The sequence below is a fragment of the Canis lupus genome, chromosome 19 (assembly GCF_048164855.1).
Source record: "Canis lupus baileyi chromosome 19, mCanLup2.hap1, whole genome shotgun sequence".
Lineage (NCBI taxonomy): Eukaryota > Metazoa > Chordata > Mammalia > Carnivora > Canidae > Canis > Canis lupus.
Window position 1 is genome coordinate 57,862,254 of NC_132856.1, and position 9,082 is coordinate 57,871,335.

A 9,082-nucleotide genomic window follows, 5' to 3' on the forward strand; every position below is an offset into this window, starting at 1 on the left:
CCTGGAAATGATGTCACGGGCCCATTCTGCAGACAGCAAAACTGCAGCACGTTATCGGGGCCACAGAACGAGGCAGGTGGGTCCCCTGGGCTGCGCTAAAGGGGCTCGCAGCCCCACAAAGAGGCACCGGAAATAATCAGGAAGGCCAAGCAAGTCACAGGGGTGACAAATCATCAACAGCCACGATGTGAACATCTGTCACGGCCCCAGCCTTGGCCAAGGGTTTGGACTAGTCTAATTCATTAAAAATATATATTTATATTCATTTTTTTATATTCATTTTTATTATTATGTTTATTCATTTTTACCCCCAGCATGGGGCTCCAACCCCCTCCCCCCAGAGGTCAAGAGTCACGTGCTCTTTGGACTGTGCCAGCCAGGCACCTCATCTCTGTTACTTCTTGAAAATACCTGTGAAGGGAGGACCATTTTGCAGATAAAGAAACTGAGGCTCAGGACAGGTAGTGACTTGCCCAAGAGCTTCACAGCCGAGAACCTGGATCCTGAGGCAGGGAGGTCCCATCCATAGGGTCCAGGATCCTTGCCATTGTGTCTAAGAGAAAGAGAGAGCTTCTGGGAGCCAGTGCTGGGGAGGGGGGCCTTCAAGGATGGGGTGGCCAGCAGGTCAGGGGCCAGCAGGAGGGGCTGGGCTGAGGAGGGTGGGAAGGCGGTGAGGTTGCTCCTTGAGGCACCCCCCCTTCCCGTGGAGGCCTCCATCCCAACAGTTCTTGGCCTCTTCCCCGTGCCTGGGGGGGTGAGCAACCCTGATGCCACCTCGGGGCCTTTGCCTCCGCCTGGAACATGCTGTCCCCAGAGCTGGGCACTCGCTGCCATCACCGCCATCAACACCCCCTCTCCCGCTTTATCTTCGCGGCATCAATCACTGCTCACAACTTAAGTCCACAGATATTCCCTTGTTCTCCTTCTTCCCCTCACTCTGAGCTCCCTCCCGGACAAAAGGGATGGGGTCTGAGGCGGTGGTGGCCGAGGCCCCAGGCTGAGAGGGTGCCGGGCACGCAGTAGGCGGGCAGGGGAGGCTCCGGGAGCCTCGGGCAGCGGCAGAGGAGGTGGCCCGGAGCCAGCCCCCGGGAGCCCGGCAGGTGTTGGTGCAGAGGAGGGGCTCGGGGGCGCCTGGCCTTCCCATTTAGATGCTTCCCGACTTTGGGAGCTGCAGGAGGGGCCCATGCGCCCAACCCGCCCTGCCCGCCAGGGACACCTCCCCCCCAGGGTCCCTCCCAGTATCCTAGCATTTCCCTGTGTCTCCACCCTTGGCTCTGGATGTCCCAGAGTCTCTCTCTGCAGCCCCGCCCCCCACCGTCCTTCGAGGTCTTTCTAGATCTCTCCTCCCTCTCTATCTCTCCCTCCTACTCTCCCCGTGTGCCCCCCCACCCCGCTCTGTGCCCCCTCCCTGCCATCGGAGCCTCCCCTTGCAGTGCCCCCACCCTCCATCCCCCTCCACCTCCCCGCACAGGCCTCTCCCACCCACCCGGGCCCCTGGGCCAAGTTGCTGGGCGCCAGCCAGGCCTGGAAGCCGGCCCCTCCCCCGCCCTTGACCCTCCGCCCCCTCCCACCCCCTCTCTCCCCGCCTCCGCCCCTTCCTCCTCCACCCCCTTCGCCCTCCTCCTCCTCCCCCTTCTCCCCATCCCCAGCCCTGCCTCCTCTCCACAGCCCCCTCCCCTTCACCCCTCCTCTTTCCCGGCCTGGGGGAGAGGCGGGGCCCGCTCCGGGTGCCCTGCTGGGCCTGATCGGGCCTGTTGGGTAAGGGCTGACCCGCCCCCGCGGGGAATGGTGGGTTTCCCCGCCCTGGCGGCGGGTGGCCTGGCACTTGGTCTGCCCACCTGGGCGGCGGGGAGGGGGTGGCCCGGGCCCTGAACAGGGCTAGCCCACCACAAGCACCGGGGCTGTGTGACCTTGGGCAGGTCCTTAGGCGTCTCTAGACTTGGCCGCCTCCACTCCACGCTCCCAAGCCAGATGGACTGGCCGCAGGCATTTATTGGACGCCTGCTGTGTACTGGGCTCTGGGGTGGGTGCCCAGGGACCCAGGACAGAGTGCTTCTTGACCCTCATGGAGCCCACAGCATCCAGGGAAGACAGATAACAAATAAACTAGCAAATAAGATAATTTCAGAGAACAGTCAAAGGCTACAAAGAGAAATCCAACAGGGGCAGGAGACAGAGAATGACAAGGGGCCTCTCTCCGTGGAGGTGACATCTGAGCTAAGACCTGGATGACAGGAGCCTTCCAGGGAAGATGGCTAAGGGGAGGGGGGCGCTGCAGGCAGAAGCCCAGACAGAGGCAGCACCGCCTGTTCTGGGCAGGTTCTCACCCCCGGCTTTGCAGGCCTGTTGTGAGCATCAAAGGCAAGGTGGGGGGAATGGGAGGAGGGAATAAGGGGGGGCAGCACTCAGGGCAGCGGGAGGGAGCATTGTCAGGGCAGCTCAGCCCCTTTGTTGGATGAGCAGACTAAGGCCCAGAGTGAGAGGTCTCACAGCAAACCAGAGGCCAATGGGGCCACATTGTGTGTGGGGTCTTTTCCACACACATCTATGCCCCACCCCCTGGGGACGCTGAATCGGGGGTCCAGCAAGGAGCACCCCAAGAGTAGGGATGGAGGCAGGGTTCACAGGGATCCGGCACGTGGCAGCCACAGCGTAGAGGTGAGGCCCAGACTCAGGGTGGAGGGGGTGTGCGTGGTATGGGGTCTGGGATACGGGCAATGACCAAGGGCTCCCCAAATCGAGGCTCCCTTCCTGTGCCTGCTCCTGCCGGCCGGGCTCTCCCCTGCACACACCGGCACAGTAGTGATGGGCAAAGCCGGTTTGCCTGAGCCTCTGTTGGATTCTGTGATGATAGGAGGAAGTTCCTACCTCTCCTTTCACAGAATCACGGGGACACCGCAGCAAGGTAGGATCTGAACCCAGGCCTTCAAGGCAAGTGTGACCTCAGGTGGCCCCTGATCCCCGCAAGCTAGGTTAGCAAAGGGCAGGCAGTCAGGGGCTCCGGGGCCCTGCCCCAAATCCTGGGTGACCCGGGACGGGCTCTGTCCCTCCCTAGGCTTGCCGCTTTATCCTCCCAACAAATACATGGAGCAGGCTCTGTGTCGGGCCTGGGCAGACCGTAAAATCCTCAGTAAGTGCTCAGAGATGAGTGTTCATAAAATGAGGGCGGCTGACCAAGTAGGAGGGTTGAGGGCCCCCCTAAGCCGGCTGGCCGGAGCAGGCCTCACTAGCATGTGATGCTCCATCCAAGACTGGAAGGGGAGAAGAGTCAGCCGTGGTCCAGGCAAAGGAAACAGCCTATACAAAGGTCCAGGGGGCAGGACCTTGCCTGGTATGTTAGAGGAACAACCGAGAGGCCTGAGAGGGGAGGGAGGGAGAGGGAGAAGGAGATGAGGACAAGGAGAGGACAGGGGTTGGATCATGTAGACAAAGGGGGGAGTTTGGATTTCATTCTGAGGGTGATGCGGACCTCTGGAAGATTCTTGAGCAGAGGAAAGGATGGGGTCTGATCATATGCGTATATAGACAGATAAATAGTTTTTTAAGTAAATATCCATGTCCAACTTGGGGCTTGAACTCAAGACCCGGAGATTAAGAGTCGCATGCTCTACGGACTGAGCCATTTTATTTTATTATTATTATTTTTAAAGATTTTATTTATTTTTAGAGACAGAGAAGCAGAGACACAGGCAGAGGGAGAAGCAGGCCCCATGCAGGGAGATGTGGGACTCCATCCCGGGTCTCCAGGATCAGGCCCTGGGCTAAAGGTGGCGCTAAACCACTGAGCCACGGGGCTGCCCCGGACTGAGCCATTTTAATGGGTACACGGGTGGGGGGAAGGGAGGGTGCATACAGAGACCGGTGTGAAGCGGGAGGCCAGGGAGAGAAGGCCTTTGGGCCACAATGGCCGAACAGTGGCTTCCCAACATGGACCATTTACTAGGAGTTATTTTAAAATACCTGATTGGCCTTCACCTCCTGGAAGATTCTGTCCTCAACCTCAGTTTCCAGGTGGGGAGCCCCGTGGAGCAGAGCAGAGGCCATCCAGGACTCCCTGTGGCCCCTTCTTTTTTCTTTTGCACCTGCAGGGGCCGGTATTGGGAGCCTTCAGCCAATCCTAGTGCCTCCTTCCTGCCCAGTCCCTGACTCCCACCGTCAGAGCCCATCGCACCTTTGCAGGCCCTAGTGAAAGTAGTAGCTGGGGCCTTTCACCCCATGGGGCCTGACCATGTCCCCCCCCCCACCTCACAGCGTGGGCCTGGCCAGAGGTGCGCCCTGCAAGGTGAGGCGTCAGAGCCCATGACTCCTCAATCCCAGGGGAAGACTTAACACTGTCCCAGCTTTCCTCTATGCGGCAGCTCCTATGCACTCTGCAGAACCCCAGCTTCGACACCCCCTCTGACATCTAGGAAGCCTTCCCAACTTCCCAAGCAGGGACCTTGCTCCAGCTCCGTCTCTGCTCCCACCGACAGTCCAGTCCCGGTCCCTGCACCTCAGCCCTGACTACAGGGGGCTGAGAGGGTCTTCTGGTCTCCCCCTTGCTGTCCCAAACTTGGGAGCCCCTCCCTGAATCCCTAGCCTGGCTGCTCACCCGGGGGACAGCAGAGAGCACTGGTTTCTCCAACAAGTCGCTTCCAACCATCTCACTGTACAAGTGAGTAAACTGAGGCCCAGAGAGAGGCCCGCGAGCGTCTTAAGGTCACGGTGGGGGGCGCCAGAAGCCCGGGCAGGGCTCCCACGTTCCCAGGTGGAGGGCGACGTGTGAGTGACTCTTCTGGGGGGGCTCAGCGCCAACCTTGGCAGGAACAGAGGCTCAGAGGTCACCTGAGAGCCCTGGCCGGCAGGAGGGGACAGGCTTGGCTGGTGGCCCAGCAGCTCGGCTGGGGGCGGGGGGGCGGGGGGGCGGGAGGCAGAGGTTGGCGAAGTCGGAAGCCAAAGGCTTGGCCTCCCCGAGGGAGCCGCTTTCCCGGCCCGGGTCGGATCAATGGGCTGTAATTATACCGCGCCGGGCCCGGAGCCGGCGGGGAGGGAGCGGGAGCTGGCAGGAGCGAGGCGGCGGGCGGGGGAGCGCGGCCCGAGAGGGACCCACGTTACTTTGATTGACAGCCCTGGCGGGCGCCGCGCAACGCCTTCTGGGGATCGTAGTCTTTCCGAGAGGCCCGCTCCCGCCTCCTCTCGCGTTTGCGCTCGGGGAAACCAAGGCACGGGACTCCCGCACCTCCCGCGCCTCCGCCTCCCCGTCGGCTTATCCCTCCCCCCATCTGGCCTGGGGACAAAAACTGACGCGGGCTAGCGAGCCTCCAGCCCCGGGCGACAGTCTCGGCTCTTCCCGGGGGTGGGGGGGGGGTGGGAAGGGTCCTTCTACCTTAGTTTACCCATCTGTGAAATAGGGCGAGAGGCGCCCCGTGGGGCGCCAGCTGGCCGGGCTTGTGCAGGGCAGGGTGTTGGGCGAGGGGCTCTGGCATTTGAGGAGGGGCCCGCCGGGCTGGGGGTGGCTCGCTACCCCGGGTTTCGGAGCCTGACGGCACCGGATCGCCCACCCCCAGCCCCGGCATCACCGAGGCCCGGCGTCCACGAGGCTCTCCGCGTCTGGCGGGCGGGGGGGAGCCACACGCTCCTACCCCGCTGGCAGCCCTCTGATTGGCCCAGCCCGTCCCAGTGCCTCCTGCCATTGGCTGCGGGGTCCTCGATCGCCATTGGCCGGAGCCCATTGTGACGTCACGGACCCATGTGGGAGCGCCGCGAGGCGATTGGCTGGCGCGCGCAGCCAACCACCGCGGAGAGAGGAATTTCCACAGTAGCCGAGGCGGAGAGGCTGATTTAAGGTGGTCCGAGCAATCCGGGGTCCCAGCGCTGCTTCTCGGCTTTTTCCTTTAAAAAAAATAAAAAATAAAAAACCCACCTCATAAAAACCCAGGCAGGGACTGGGGCTGAGCCGTTCCGTACGGCGGGAGGAGGGGGATCAGAAGCGAAGTCCCTTCCCCCATTTTGCAGCTTCTTGCCCGGTTCTGCAGGTGGGGCGTGCAGCCCCGGCGGGCGGGGGGGGGGGGGGGGGGGGGCGAGTTCGCGGGGCGCAGGCTTCTGGGGTAACGAGAGGGTCGTGCTAGACTGTCCAGCCCGGAACCCACCGCGGCGATCCTTGCCCGGCCCGGCCTGCTGCCCCTGCCGCGTGTGCATTTCAGCGTGGTGCGGTGGGTCCCCCATCTCACTGCTCCCAGCTGAGCCCCCCCAAATTCTCAAAGCTGCCCCCAAAGCAGAGCTCACAGCAAACGGTCTCCTCCCTCCTGGCGAATCACGTACACCATCCTGTGTGTGTGTGTGTGTGTGTGTGTGTGTGTGTGGTCTTGTGGCTTCTGGGCAATCCACAAATCTGTATTTACCCTCCCCTGCGGGGTGTGCCTGGTAGAAACGTCTAAAGCCTGTTGCCTCAAGGTCCCCTCCTCCAGGAAGCCTCTCTGGCTTCACCAGGCAGAGGCCCTGTCCGTCTGGTCTGCAGGCGCTCACTCCATCAGTGACCCAGGAGTCAGTGCCTAACTCTGTCCACCCCCCACTTCCCTATCCTGGGCCAGGCGTCTCTAGGAGCCCGAGGGCCTTCCAGCATGAGGGTGGGTTGTAGAATAAATACCCACCTGAACAGCCTGTGCTCACTGTGTGGAGGGGGAAGGTACCTTCCGGAGGAGAGGATGCCTGCAGGAGATGCTTTGGGGCTGGGCCTTGAAAAAATGGATTTTCTCCAGGCAGAGAAGGAGCAGTAGCGAATTCCAGGAAGAGGTAACCACACAAGCAAAAGCCCGGAGGTGGGAGAGAACACAGAGTAGGTAATGGGACTGGCGTGGGCTGGAGCAGAGAGAGTAGGTGAAGGGGTGGAGGGAGGTGAAGCCAGGCCGGGCCAGGTGCTGCAGGACATCTGAGGCTAGCCAGAGGATCTGGGGTTTGTCCTGAGGAAGTTTGCCATAGGAAGCCATGGGAAGGGTTTTGTTTGTTTGTTTTTTAAAGTTTTTATTTATTTATTAATGAGAGACACACAGAGAGGCAGAGACACAGGCAGAGGGAGAAGCAGGCTCCCTGTGGGAGCCTGATGTGGGACTTGATCCCAGGACCCTGGGGTCACAGCCTGAGCCGAAGGCAGATGCCCAACTGCTGAGCCACCCAGGTGCCCCCATGGGAAGCTTTTATGTGGGAGGGCCAGGCCCAAAAATGATGGCGAGAGTTAAAGCCTGCTGGGGCTGGAGCTCAGAGGGGGGAGGATGAAGAGCTGGCTCAGGCCGGAGGGGGCGCTCTGCGGATAGGGAGCAAGATTGAGGGGGCAGGTGCAGGGGAGGGAAGGGGCTAGGCCTAGGCCAATGCTCTGTCTTGGGAGAGCAGGACCAGGGCCCAGGTCTGGGGGAAGGTGCTACACCTACTGACCCCGGGAACATCCCGGGGAGGCATGGCGCTTCCTGGAAAGGTTTTGGAATTAGGACTTCACGGACCCCCACCCCAGAACCGGGGATTCCTGGCGTTGTAGAAAGGTGGAACTCCGTTCTTAGCCCTTCCCAGCAGGAGTGTGGCCAGTGACTTCCGGCTTGAGCTGATCAGCTGTTTCTTCTCCCCAGCTCCTCTGCCTATCCGTTTATTGAGCACTTGCTGTGTGCCAGGCTCTGCAAGAAACGGCTCTGTCCCCACATGGCCTAGTGAGGGAGACAAATGCCGAATAGAACAACCCGCAGGGAAATGTGGTGTTGGCGAAACAAAACACACTCTGGCGGGACCTCGAAGGAGGGAGGACGGGATACAGGATTTGGGAATAACCAGGTGGGATGAGTGAATGACCGTAGAAATGGGTGGCCTGGAGGGGGCTTTCTTAGGTGACCTCTGAGCTGAGACTTGAATGACCCAAAGCAAGGGAACAGCATTTCAGGCAGAGGGAACAGTAAATGCAAAAGCCCTGAGGCAGGCCCCTATCTGGTCGGTTAGGAAAAGAGTGGAGAGGCCAGAGTGTCGGAAGCAGAGGGGATGAGGGTGAAGATGAAGGCAGTTGGGTCCAGGGAGGGAAGGGCAGAGACGGGGTTTGTGCAGGGCCTTGTGGGAAAAGAGAAGAGTTTGGATTTTATTTTGATGACAATAGGGAGCCATTGAACACTAGTACACACACACACACACACACACACACATCTCTGTCCTCAGGATCTCTTTCTCCCCTGCGCTCCCATCCTGGGTAGGTCGCATGTCTCTCAGGCACCCCAGATAAGTAGGTTCCCTCTTGTCTCCACCACTGCTCCCCAAAGTCTTTCTCTGTACACACAAATAGTTCCCCAATCGCCAAGCTGTGATTGTGCCTTGTCCGCAGAGCTCGGAGAGGGCCAGAATCGCTTCCCCTTCGGTCACCCTCGTATTCCTGGCACCTGGAAGGATACCTGGCCCCTGATAGATGCTCAATAAATTATCTGTTGGCTGGAAGGCGGTGCTGCTCAGCTCGGGAGGGCTTCGTCTACTTTGGCTCCCCCGCCTCCAACACAGGGGCAGGCATCACCGCCAGGCAGGGGTTTCTCTCTATTTTGTGTCTGCTGCGCCTCGGTGCCTAGAGCTGTGTCTGGTCCGCAGGAGGTGCTCCAGGCATGCTTGTTGACCGACTTAACAAACTTTGAGGTTTTTCCTACCAAGATGGGAGCAAGGAGGTGCGATGTCCCAGGTGAGTGTGGTGGATGCTCCCAGGCTGGCTGCGGTCTGTGCCCCCAGTGGAACGCCTGCCCCCAGCGACCCCGGTCTGGTGGCAGGGATTCGGCTGCCCTTCTCAGGGCCTGCTCTGCCCTCTAGGAGCTCGCAGTCTGCTGCTGGTGGCAAGGGGAGTCCGAGTCCCAGCTGCGGGAGTTTGCTCCTGCAGGGCCAGGCTGGGGGCTGTTCAGGCCCCATCTCCTTAAAGGACAGCTCCAGGCTCTGCCGTTTTACAGATGCGAATACTGAGGCCGGAGGGGGCGAGCGGGGTCTGCCCTCCTCGGTGCAGGTTCCCGGCCTCCTCCAGAACCTGTCTCAGCCCTCTCCCTCGGGAGGGCCCCTTCACCCCAACCGCCCCCTCCCCAGCACGCTGCCCCCCACAGCACCC

At 60.9% G+C, this 9,082-nt stretch overlaps 2 long non-coding RNA genes across 4 annotated transcripts; one reads left to right on the forward strand and one right to left on the reverse strand.

Annotated features, from left to right (window-relative positions):
• Positions 1-292: 292 nt before the first annotated feature.
• On the reverse strand, positions 293-5,865 carry LOC140611105 (uncharacterized). 3 transcript variants are annotated; one of them, XR_012012443.1, is made up of 4 exons: positions 5,366-5,865; positions 4,592-4,795; positions 3,961-4,082; positions 293-411 (listed from the first exon to the last, which is right to left on the reverse strand). It is a non-coding gene; the product is annotated as an uncharacterized lncRNA (long non-coding RNA). The 3 variants fall into 3 exon arrangements; XR_012012442.1 differs by having other exon boundaries at positions 299-553; XR_012012441.1 differs by lacking the exon at positions 293-411 and having other exon boundaries at positions 3,675-4,082; positions 5,366-5,862.
• A 546-nt stretch (positions 5,866-6,411) lies between these two features.
• Positions 6,412-9,076, forward strand: LOC140611107 (uncharacterized). The gene is made up of 4 exons (XR_012012446.1): positions 6,412-6,771; positions 7,596-7,794; positions 8,584-8,671; positions 8,797-9,076. It is a non-coding gene; the product is annotated as an uncharacterized lncRNA (long non-coding RNA).
• Positions 9,077-9,082: the final 6 nt, after the last annotated feature.